General features: G+C 32.4%; 1 long non-coding RNA gene across 3 annotated transcripts in view; it reads left to right on the top strand.

Moving 5' to 3' along the window:
* LOC107502949 overlaps positions 1–12,544 on the top strand; it is a 51,219-nt gene that overhangs the window by 17,873 nt on the left and 20,802 nt on the right. The window lies entirely within an intron of this gene.

Below are 12,544 nucleotides of genomic sequence, written 5' to 3'. Positions count from 1 at the left end.
AATAAGAAAAATATAAACAGAATTTGAGAAGAAAATAAATTAATGGCGAGTGCTTTATAAGGAGCTAACCTCGAATTAGTCAATGAGATAATTAAACTGGAGACGATACGTAAAATTGTCACGAAGAATGCTCGTTTTATTTTTCCACCAGAATTAAATTTCAGGAGTTTCCATGTTTCCATGATAGCAAATAAATTGACAGCAGAAATTTGAGTTAAAACCCTCTGAAATGCCACCTGATCTATATATGGAAAAGCCTAAAAAATATTCATTGGTGATGTATGGTTTTTGTGTCATTTCTTATGTGTATGATAAATAATTTTTTTTTATTTTAGGAGCAGTTACTATTTTTAAATTGTTTTTATTTTCTTTTTAAATTTTATTAACATTTATTGGTAAATGATTAGTATTAGAAATGATGATGATTAACAGTATGGAATCCAGTAGTTTTGCCAAATTTAGTATTTAATTCTAATGCAATGTCTATTGAATGCTTTTATGTAATATGGAAATATAAACATGCAATCTGTGAGAAAAGTGATTTAGTATCTTTCTGTTTAATTGTTAACGTTTTTGAAAATTTTAAACTTTTTTATTTATTGCCTTGCTTATGATCTTTCTAAAATATTGAATAGAACTGGTGATGGTAGATGCTTCCTTGTCTCCTTTCTGATTGAAGGGGGAGGTTTTCAATATTTTGCTACTAGCTATGACGTTGGCTACAGGTTTTTTTAAGTTTTGTAAAATTTTATCATGACTAGATGGTAAATTTGATTTTATTGTATTTCTCTTCTGTGATAGTACTTGCTGGTTGCTCTTTCTTTCATTAAGGTCATTTGGTTCCAAAACTTTACTCTTACCATAAAGAATTTTTTAGTTAACCCAGTTTGCCCTCAGGGTATTATAGTTGAAATAGCTTAGAGTTCTGTTTGTCAAACATAAGTTTTATTGTGGGAGGATATCTACGCCTTTTCATGAGGGATATATACTATTAAATTTACATTGTTTTAATATCCTTATCATTTTGATGTAAAGTTATTTAATAAGGGTATCACAAAACATTTCTAGGTAATATTTGTAGTGAAATCCGGTGTGTCCTATGGGCTGGTGAGTCCAGCAGAAATGTTACTCAGGTGCCTAGCTTTTCAGCTCAACCTTTCTGCTTAGTGTCGTGGGTTTTGAATCTTCTCATTTGAGGAGGGATATTCCCATGGGAAGAAAGGTTATCAGATTTGGTTCTCACCGCCTTTGCTGGTCTTTTCCCTGAGATTTAGTCTTTTCAGTGCTTGATTATTTGGGTTTGTATCTTCAAACAGATGTCTTATATTTTTCCATCTTTCAGTTTTTCTCAGTAGAATATTTGGCCTGAAATGTCTGGTCTGCTATTATTAGAAAGAAGGTATCTTGGAAACACTATTTTGAAATGTTTTAATTTGTGTGTGTGTGTATATATATATACACACACATATATATATATGTATATATATATGTAATGTGTAGCCTCTTATATATCCAGTTAATGCAGTTTGTAAATTAAGAATATAAGCAATTTAAATTAAACGTTCAAAATAGAAAGTATCAAAATAGAAAGGGATAACATGCATTCATTTGCAGATGTGAAAAATAATAAAGATCCCTGTGTACCTTTTAGCCAATCCAGCCAATTTTAACATCTTTGAAAAGGAAAGTAAAATTTCTCAGGATGTTCACATTAGTACAGTCAAGATATAGATATCATTTTCATTACCACAAATATCCCTTTCGTTTCCCTTAAAGACATACGCACCTCCCTCACCCCCTCTCATCCTTTAATTCAAGCAACACTAATCTATTCTTCATTTCTAAAATTTTTCCTTTCAAGATTATTTTAAAAATATAGTCATACTCTATGTAACCTTTGGGATTGGCTTATTTCAGAACAAGTAATTCTCTGTAGTCATGAAAGTTTTTCTATCAGTTGTTTATTCTGTTTTCTTTTTGAGTAATATTTCATAGCATAGATGTACCCTATTTTCAGAGATTCACACTGTTGTTTTTAATGTATTTTAATTTTATTTTTTTATTAAAAGTTATTGGGGTGACATTGGTTAACAAAATCAAATAAGCTTCAAGTGTGTCATTCAACAGTAAGTTGTATATATATTGCATTGTGTGTTCACCACCCAGAGTTACATTTCCTCCCATCACCCAGTATTTGACCCCTTTTATTCCTCTTTTCCTCCTCTCTCCCCTTTCCCTATGGTAACCACTAATCTACTGCCCATGTCCATGTCTCTGTTTGTCATGTTTATTTGTTGCTTTCAGTTTTATATTTCACATATGAGTGATATCATGTGGTTTTTAACTTTTTCTGTCTGATTTATTTCACTTAGTATGATTATCGCAAGATCCATTTATAAACCGTTCACACTTTGAAGACTATATGGTTGTTTCCACTGTGGGGCTAATAGTGATAAATCTACCATAAACATTTATGTACAGGTTTCCTGTGAACATTATCTTCATTTCTCTGGAATTAATATCTGAGAGTGCAGTTGCCGTATCATACATTTCCAAGCTCAGTTTTTAAAGAACCTACTTATTTTTTCAGAATGACTGCAACATTTAACATTCCCACAAGTATTTATATGAGTGGTCCAGTTTTCCTCTATCTCGTCAGCATTTGCTTATGTCATTACTTTTTATTTTAGTCATTCTTTTCTGTGTAGTGATGTCTCACTGTGGTTTTAATTCGCATTTACCCAGCGGTTATAATGTTGAACATCTTTTCAGGTGCTTATTCGCCATCTTCACATGCTCTTTGGTGAAATTTTTGTTCATATCTTTTGCTCATTTTCAAATTGCATTGTTTATTTTATATTGCTATTTTAAGAGTTCTTTATATATTGTAGATACTAGTCCTGTATGGGATATATGGCTTGACAATATTTTCTCCAAATTTGTAATTTGTCTATTTATACTCTTAACTGATGATGCATCTTTTTAAATAGCAGAATCTTTAATATGGAGTCTAAAGTATCAAAATTTTCCCTTTTTAGCTCAGGCTTTGATGTCAAGTTTAAAGACTCTCTTTAGGCCTAGGCCCAAAGATTTATTGCTGCTATTTTGGGGAAAAAAATCTGTTTCATTACAAGCTCATTTTTGTATAATTATTGAGGTTTAGATACAGGTTTACATTTTTGCCTATGGATATTCAATTTCTCTAGCACCATTTGTTGAAAAGTTTATTCTTTTCTCCATGAAATTACTTTTCTAGCTTTATAAAAAATGTGTTGGCCATACTCGTATGGGGCCGTTTTTGAGTTCTCTTTTTGTTGTTTGAGTCTGTGTGTCTATCTCTCCAACAATAATCATACTATCATGGTTACTGTAGCTAGAAAATATGCCTTGAAATTGGGTAGAGTGATTCTTCCAAGTTCATTCTTCTTTTTTAAAATATTTTTATTCTATATCCTTTGTCCTATTATATACATACTAGAACAATCTTGTCTGTATCTTTAAAAAAATTTGTTATAATTATTGTTATAATAGGAGTAGGATTAAACTGGTATATCAGTTTGGGGAGATCGAAATGTTTATTTTACTATGTTGAGTCTTGCAATACATAAATGTAGTATATCTCTCCATATCTTTATATCTTAAATTTCTTTGATAAGTTTTTATAGTTTTAGCATATAAAGCCTGTAGATTTTTTGTTAGATTTACACCAAAGCCTTTCTTTTTTTTAGCAGTTTCACATTTTATTGTATTTTTTAGCGTCTACATGTTTATTGCTAATAGAGAGATAAAATAGATTTTGTATGTTTATCTTGTGTCCTGCAATTTTGCTGATATATAAGATAAAATATTATGATATTATTTAAAATATAATATTATATATTTCTTTCACACATATGACTTTTATTTCCTTTTCTTGCCTTATTGCCTGGGCTAGGACTTCCAGCTCCATGTTAAATAAAATTGGTAAGTAGTCATGGCATCATAGATTGGCCTTGTTTCTAATCCTAAGGGAAAAGCATTCAGTTTCTCAACATTAAATGGAATGTTAAGTGTTTGGTAGATGTTCTTTATCAAGTTTAGGAAGTTTGCCCCTCCCTGTTGCTTTTTTTCTGAGAATGTTTATTATAAAGGGCTGTCGAATTTTTGTTAATTACCTTTTCTTTATTGATTTTGTTGATGATGTGATTTTTCTAGGTTAGCTTGTTAATATGCGGATTATATTGAGTAATTTTCAAATATTGATCAGCCTCGTATCCCTGAAATTAATCCTACTCAATCATCATGTATATATATATATTTTTAATATGTTGCTGAGTTCTATTTGCAAGTATTTTGTTAAGGCTGCTTGCAAGTATTTTGTTAAGGCTGCTATGTCTGTGTTCAGGAAATATTAATTTGTAGTTCTTTTTTTTTTGTACTTTGTCTAGTTTTGTTATCAGTAATTATAGTTCCGTGATATGAATTTAGAAGTGTGTCCTCCTCTTCTACTTGCTTTTATTTCTATTTCTGTTTTTTATTATATATTTTGAAATGATGTACTTTTGTATTCAATTATTAGATGAATTGTTTTGAATTTTCCTCTTACCGGTGGATTATAAGTGTGTTTTTGTTTTGCTTTGTTTTTGCAAATGTTTGGAAATTTTCCTGTTATGATTTTAGTTACTGATTTCCAGTTTAATTCCATTGTACTCAAAGAAATCACTCTTATGATTTCAGTTCTTTTAAATTATTTGAGTCTTGTTTTATGCCCCATATTATTGTCTATTCCATATATGTTTCATGGACACTTGAACTAAAAATTTGTTCTCTGCTATTGCTGGGTGCAGTGTTTTATAAATGTTGATTAGATCTTGTTGGTTAATGGTACTGTTGATTTTTTTTATATCTTTGCTTAATCTTTGTAATTGTTCTATCCATTGTTGATAGTGGGGTGTTGGAGTATTTAGCTATGATTGTAGATTCATGTGTTTCTCCTTTGAGTTGTATCAGTTTAGCTTAACACATTTTGTAGCTCTTGTTAGGTACACATTTAGGATTGCTGTATTATCTTGTTCAGTTGACCATTTGTCATCATAGAGTTCCTGTCTCTGGAACATTTCTTTGCTTTGAAGTCTACTTTATCTGATATTTGTATAGCCATTCCTACTTTCTTTTGATTATTGTTGGCATGATATATGTTTTTCAATCCTTGTATCTTCAGTCTGCCTTTATTATTATATTTGAAGTGAGGGGATTTTTTTGCATTTTTACATTATTTTATGTTAATTTCAAGTATACAGTACGATGGTTAGATATTTATATAATTTATGAGATGACCCTATTTCTCTAGCACCCATCTGGCACTACACACAACCATTTAAGTAATATCGACTATATTCCCTATGCTGTACTCTAAATGTGACTGTTTTGTAACTACTGATTTGTACTTCTTCATCCCTTTGAAGTGAGTTTGTTGATAATCAGATAGTTGAGTCATGTTTTTTTTTTTTGAGTCATGTTTTTTATTCCACTTTTCCAATGTCTGCCTTGTCATTGGCATGTATATATACCCTTTTCATTTAATGTTGATATCAATGTTAAGATTTCAATATGCCATATCTATTTTTGTTTCTTTTTTCCCTTCTCTGCCTCCCTGTGGGTATTAGAACAATTTAAAAGATTCAATTTTTATTTATTTGTAGTGTTTTTGAGTGTATCTCTTTGTATCACTCTTTTTAGATTGCTTCGGACATTTTATATATCTATATAGTTCCATGATGCGAATTGATATATATATATATATATATATATATATATATATATATATATATATAAATGTATGAGAGTAATGATAAAAATGGATATATATTTAAATAAAAAAGACACAGACATATCTTATCACAGACTGTTGGTGTCAGTTTTTACAACTTTGAGTTAAGTATGGAAACTTGTGTCTTATATCCCTTTACCTTCCTTCATTTATAACATAAATGTCTTAAATATTTTTTTCTACAGACTTTGAGCATCAGTTCAGTAAATGTTATCATTTTTTCCCTCAGTCATCCAACCTAATTTAGAAAAAAAAAATGAGAGAGGGAACGTCTATTGTATTCACCTACATATTTTCTTTCTTACCTTATTCTTTCTTCTTTTCTGATGACCCAAGGTCACTTTATTTACCATTCCTTTTCATTTAAAGAACATCCTTTAGTGATACTTCTAGGATATTATGATGGCAAACAATTCTTTTAGTGTTCCTTCATCTGAAATTGCCTTGGTTTCAACTTTTTTCCTGAAGGATATTTTTGCTGGGTATGGGATTCTGGGCTGCCAGTCATTTTCTTTTAGCCCTGTAACATTTTTGTTTCACTTCTGTCTGTCCTCCATTATTTCTGATGAGAAACTTATGCTCGTTTGAATGTTTTTTGACCTCTAGTTAAGGCGTTATTTCTTTCTTGCTACTTTCATGCTGCTTTTGGTCTTTAATTTTCGAAAATTATGTCTCAATGTGGACATAATTTCAAAGAAATAATAGAAATATTAGCTTTTAGGAGCTGCCTTTTTGACTCTTTAGGCACATGTCATTTGACAAATTGCAAAGGTTTACGGTATTATTTCTTCAGGTCCTCTTTCAGCCCTACCTCTCTCCCCTCATCATGGGATTCCAATGACATGAGGCTTTTGCTATAGACTCACAAGTCCCTATGTCTTTTTTATTTTTATTTTTAAATCTATTTCCTCTCTTTTGTTCTGATGAGGTAATTTCCCTTCTGTTTTCAAGATTATTGATTGTTTCCTCTTAAACCACAGCAGCAGGGGAAACGCAGAAGTACCACCTCAATTATTAGGTGTCGAAGTCCACATTCCTCCCGCGGCCTACACTGACTTGCAAGTGAGGGATGCTCTTGGTTTCTGCTGATCAAGGTTGGGAATTCTGGCTCCCCAAGGCCTCCACTAATTCCTCCCTGATAGGAGTGTGAGGTCACAGGTCCTCACATGGACTCCACTGACAGCATACAAGGTGACTTCTTTACAGTGAGCTCTGACAAAAGTTATTGATCTCCACTAATTCTCCTGTGACATCACCTCAGCAAGGAGAGAAGTAGCATGTCATTACTTCTCAGGAAGTGGATGTCCAGTCTCCTTACATGTCTGCATTGATACTGTGATGGGGGGAGTGCTTTTTAACCCCAGCAGTATGAAGTCTCAGTTCCTACTTGATTTCTCTGACATCATACAATGGGCAGTTTTGGGCGTCTATCTTGGTGAGTGTGGGACTCTAAGCTCCCCACAGGGCCTTTGCTAGGCACGTGTGAAGATGAAATCTTCATTTTGTCTGTCATGCTGGGTAGAGTACGATGCCTATTGTCTTAAGTTTTCTGTCTCATTAGGCTGTCCTTTTTCTACTCATTAAAGATTTGTGTGTGTGTATGGTGGGGTGTGGGGGGCGCTTGTCTATACCCTTTGTTGTTTACAGATTGCTGGATTTTTCAGTGTCGTGTCTGGTATATATGAGGAAAAACCAAAACAAAACAAAATAACAAAAAAACTTAAAAAGGAATTTGCCATCATGTTGTTCTGTGGATCCCGATGTCCATAACTATCCTCCCTTCTCTCCACAATTGAGTCCTTTTATGTTTGTTTTGTTTGTATAATCTAGGGTTTTTAGTTGTGTTAGGGGGAGAAATAGAGAAAAATATGTCTGTTTCATCATCTAGGAGGCCAAATTCCAACAAGTATTTTTTACCCATATGATCGTCACTAAAATGGGATTTTTCCCCCATTATGTGCTTGATCACTTTCAACCTAATTATTTCATTCACCTCACAAATGTTTCTTCAGTTCCCAACATGTGTCAAGTGTGGACCATGTACTGGAGTTACATTATTGAGGGAGAAGTTATTGAGAAAACAGACAAGTTTTTTAGTGGTTTCTTTAGTGTTACATTTGGTGGTTTCTTGAGGGATTGAGATTTGAATTCTTTATTCTTCATGTTCTACTTAGAGTTGCGACACCTCCTATAATATACAATAGTATTGTGCTTTGGCAAAATGTATTTAAATGCAAAATGCCTTATAGATACATAACCCATATCAGAATCAGTTAAGTACCAAGCAATATATAGAACATAAGTGCAACAAGTATTTATGTGCCTGTCTATCTATCACCTACCTACCTACCTATCAATGTATCTACCTACCTACCTATCACCTATCTATCTAGTGTGTGTGTGTGCTTCGTGTACTGTAATTTTCGTGAACAGTAATTATGAATGATAGAAGAGTAATAAAAATGGAATTAGTAACATCCATCAAAGGATATACAAAAAATACATATAAGTGGACAATTACCTCTAAAGTGTACTTTAAATTTAGTATAAATTTGTTCTAGTGACAGTAATTAGAGTATTATCTATATATTTTTGTGTTATGTTTGGTCCTTGCTCAAAGGATTGGTCTTTTGGTTTTTTTACTTCTTGTGGTGTACCTAGTTTTATACAGTATCATTCCTTACATATATAACCTGTTCTGTGTTATATGTCGTTGAGTCAGCACAGACTCTTGGGAACCCTGTGAATGAGTGATGTGCACCATGTTCTGTCCCAAACAGTCTGCTCAGCTGACATCTGGTATCACTGTGCCTCTCTTATCCTCACATCCACTGTCTGCTAGGCTTTGATATGTCTCGTGCACTTGTGTAGCCCAATCCTTGACCAAAGGCCTGTTGTGAACTTCCACTCAGACTAACGCCCTGGTCCTGTGTTTAGCTCCCTCATCTTCAGTGCTATAGCCAGCTGCTTTAGCTGCCCCAACTCTGTCTCATCAGCTCAGCATCACCTCCATGCTCTGCCTGGTCGCAAACTCCCTACCATGCGGGAATTTGCCCCTTTCTGAAGGCCGGGACAGCCTTGAGGCTCTCACCATGGCAATACGTTATGTTGGGGAGGAACTCTCACGTATTGCTTCTGGAAGGATAAATTGCAGCAAGGACTGTGGGGAAGTTTAGGCAGGTTGTATTAAGCTGAATCAACGTACAATAAAATCAGTAATTCTAACCTGGCTTATACAGGTAACCTAAAAATGTACATGTGTGCCAAGAGGCATTTAGAAACCCTAATTCCTCATTGCCCTAAACTGGAAACAACTTAAAAGTCCACCATCTCTTAGAATGTGTAAATATGAAATATTTCAAAAATTTTAAAAGGTATTTTTGCAATTAAAATTATGTCCTTTATGTGAGGTAGAGGATACTTAATTTGACATAAGGTAAAAGCAAAACCAAATAAAAAGACTAATAGAATAAAATTTTACAAATATCAAAAAAATCAAAGTTAAAAAATCATACTGAAGTAAGCAAAAAGATCTGAATAAACTGTATCCCAATTAATAATTTAAGCATGTTTGAAAGAAATTTTCAAAATGATTTGTTCTGTTAATTGATGATATGACTCTAATGTTGACCTAGTTGAGAAATTGTATGAGAAGTGGCAAATTCTATTAATATAGAATAATAAATTGACACCTGTTATCTATTTCAAAAACTTTTATTACTATAGTAATTATATAATATACGATCACAGTCAATTCTGAGAAGACCTTTTATGTTACAATATATAGACTTATTTAAAGAACATTAAATAAAAAATGTAATGGTACTGTATTTTTGGAAAGCTATTTAACATTAGCAAAATGTTGAGTTATATATGTGTTATACAGCAATTCTCTCTCTAGGATTACATAGCTACTCAGGCAATTGCACAAAAGTGTGAGTATGAAAAAAGCAAGAGAACAATTCTGAAATAAATTATGATGTGTCTATACTATGAATACTATTCACCTTTTGCAGTCTGTTCGATATGTATATATGTTTTTTACACAAAACAGCTCCAAGAAATATTGCTAAGGGGGGAAAAATACATTGTACTTTAATTTTAGTTACGTGCACAAATATATAAATATGTATGTTAATGAATGTTTATGTATATATCTGTTCATCATATAGATACTTAGTACTGCTAATTATAGTTACTCCTGAGAAGAAATAGGTATCTGCAGTTTTTCAAAATATTACACAGGGCACACTGTATTTCTAACTGAGAAAAGGAAAACTAGAAATAGGCACATGAAGGCATATCACTAATGATTATATACAAGATCTCTTTGCTTTTTCTTGTTTTTGTAAGTAGCACAAAAGAGGGTAAGAAGTATACTTAGAAAAGAGAAAGGAAAGAAATAATAAGGAAATATACAAATTAGCTACACGGAGAAAATACTTTATTTGTGAAGGCCTTAAAAGAAGCTGACCTTTAGTCAGTGAGTTCATTTAAGCGAGGGGTCATAAGTAAAATTGTGACATGGGGATAATTTTTTATTGTTCCAACAGAATTAAATGTCATGTGTAATATAAGTTTATCTTAAGAGTCTCTGTTCCCCTGATATCAGGAAAAATTACAACAGTGGTCAGGTTGTAATGACTCTCAAATTTTATGGGATATATATATATATATATATATATATATAAGCATTAAAAGTATAATTTTGTCCTATAGATTTTTTGTGCCATTTCTTATGCTGTGTAGACAAACCTTATGAAGGATTGTTATTTTCAGAAAGATGCATTTATGTTTAACTGTATGATAGAACCATGGCCAAGTACAGCGAGCCACTTAGATGCCATCAAAATCACTGGACGGTTCCATATTTGAAAGGGAAGAGTATAGTGTATAAGAAAACCAGCTTCCAGAATTTATTTATTTATTTATTTACTTACTTACTTACTTATTTACTTATTTTAGAAAGTTTCATTTTTATGCCTCTAAGTGAAAGTTATACAATAAATAGTCAAATTGAATATAGAACGGTCCAATAAGAGAAAAACTACATTCTGTACTTAACATTATTTTCTTCATAAAGCAAAGTAGTATAATTTGTCAGAAATCTAATTTATTAAATCCTAAAATTAATTTGCAGAGGATCTTGCATGCATTATGTTAAAGTTCTTTACTAATACATACTTGTGAAATGTTGGGAAGTTACCGATTTCTCAGCGATTGCTCCTTCATTTTATTAACAACTGTGCCTCCTTTAAGCAGGAGGTGAATACATTCAAAACCATCAGAATAATTTCCTCAGATTTGAATAGATGCTTTAACTGGACTCTATTTCTGTCCAAATCACAGCTAATTATTTTTTCGGTTCCTATAATATGTAATCACACACAAACTAAGCATTGTGCTTTAACAAATTATTTCCAAAATGGTAAGAACAGCAGAGTCCAGTTAAAGCATCTATACAAATGTGAGGAAATTATTCTGATGGTTTCGAATGTGTCCGCCTCCTGTTTAAAGGAGGCACACTTGTTAATAAATGGGTATTTTTATGGAAACTCACCTTGAGAGAGCAGCATAGTGTAACACTCTGTTGTGCCATTCCCTCTCCATAAACTTGGGAAAATGATTTTTCATAACATTCTTTAAATATTTGGAGGGGTTGCCTACTACTTTTATTCTCTATAATGTCTTATGTAAGATTGGTGTTATTTTTTTTTCTTAATTATACAAGACAATTTCCCAGTTCAGTCACCAGAGCATAGGACTTGCTTATAGAAGATTTTTCATTATAGAGTCAACTTATTTACTAAACAATGGACTATGTAGATTCCCTGTTTCATTTTTTGTTACATTAGGTTTTATATTTCATATAATTTCATATTTATTGGAATACAATTGCTTATATTTAGTCTTTGTCTCTAAATTCTATAATGACATTTCTCACATATATAATACATTTCTTTCATTACCGAATGAATTTTTTAACCTTAATGCAATGTCACTCTTTATCTCTAGTTATCCTCCTTTCCTGGAAGTCTAATTCGTTTAGCATTAATTTACTCATCTAATTTTTTTATGATTAATTGTGCATGGTATATCATTTTTCTGTACTGTTACTTTCAACCTTATGATATCTTTCATTTTAAATTGCTCTTCATATAACCAGCATATAATTGGGATTGCTTTTTTTCTAGTCTGAAAAACTTCACATTTTAATTGGAAAGTTTAGACTTTATAAAATTAGTATTTTTTGGATGTGGATTGATATATAGTTGTCTATCTTGTTCTTCATTTTCTATTTTTCCTATCTCCTTTTATTTCTCTGTTCCTTTTGTGCTTGCTTTTGTTTTTTATTGAGTAATTTTTGGCATTCAATTGAAATTCCTGTCTTGGATTTTTATCTCCGGCAATTTAAATACATGCCACAAGTTTTTTGACACTCTCTTGCTTCAAGAGGTGCCCTTTATGGCCCGTCCCAGGTTTCTGGGCCTACCTTCGCGACTCTCTTGCAACCAATAGAATGCAGCAGTTTGGTTGCTTTGTGAACTCTTAGGCTGAAATGTCAATCAGCTGCCATTACCAACTGCCACCAGTGGAGGGCGCCATATTGGCCCGCTGTCCCTGAATCTTGCTCTCCGTTGGTTCTGTATACAGCACGAGCCGTTAGCAGTGTAATTTACAATTTATCGACCAATAAATTGTCTCAGGTTTGTTTATGTGTCTATGTCTTGTTTA

This window comes from Rousettus aegyptiacus, unplaced genomic scaffold (assembly GCF_014176215.1).
Source record: "Rousettus aegyptiacus isolate mRouAeg1 unplaced genomic scaffold, mRouAeg1.p scaffold_m13_p_9, whole genome shotgun sequence".
In the NCBI taxonomy this organism is placed as follows: Eukaryota; Metazoa; Chordata; class Mammalia; order Chiroptera; family Pteropodidae; genus Rousettus; species Rousettus aegyptiacus.
This window is presented reverse-complemented; position numbering and strand designations above follow the sequence as displayed.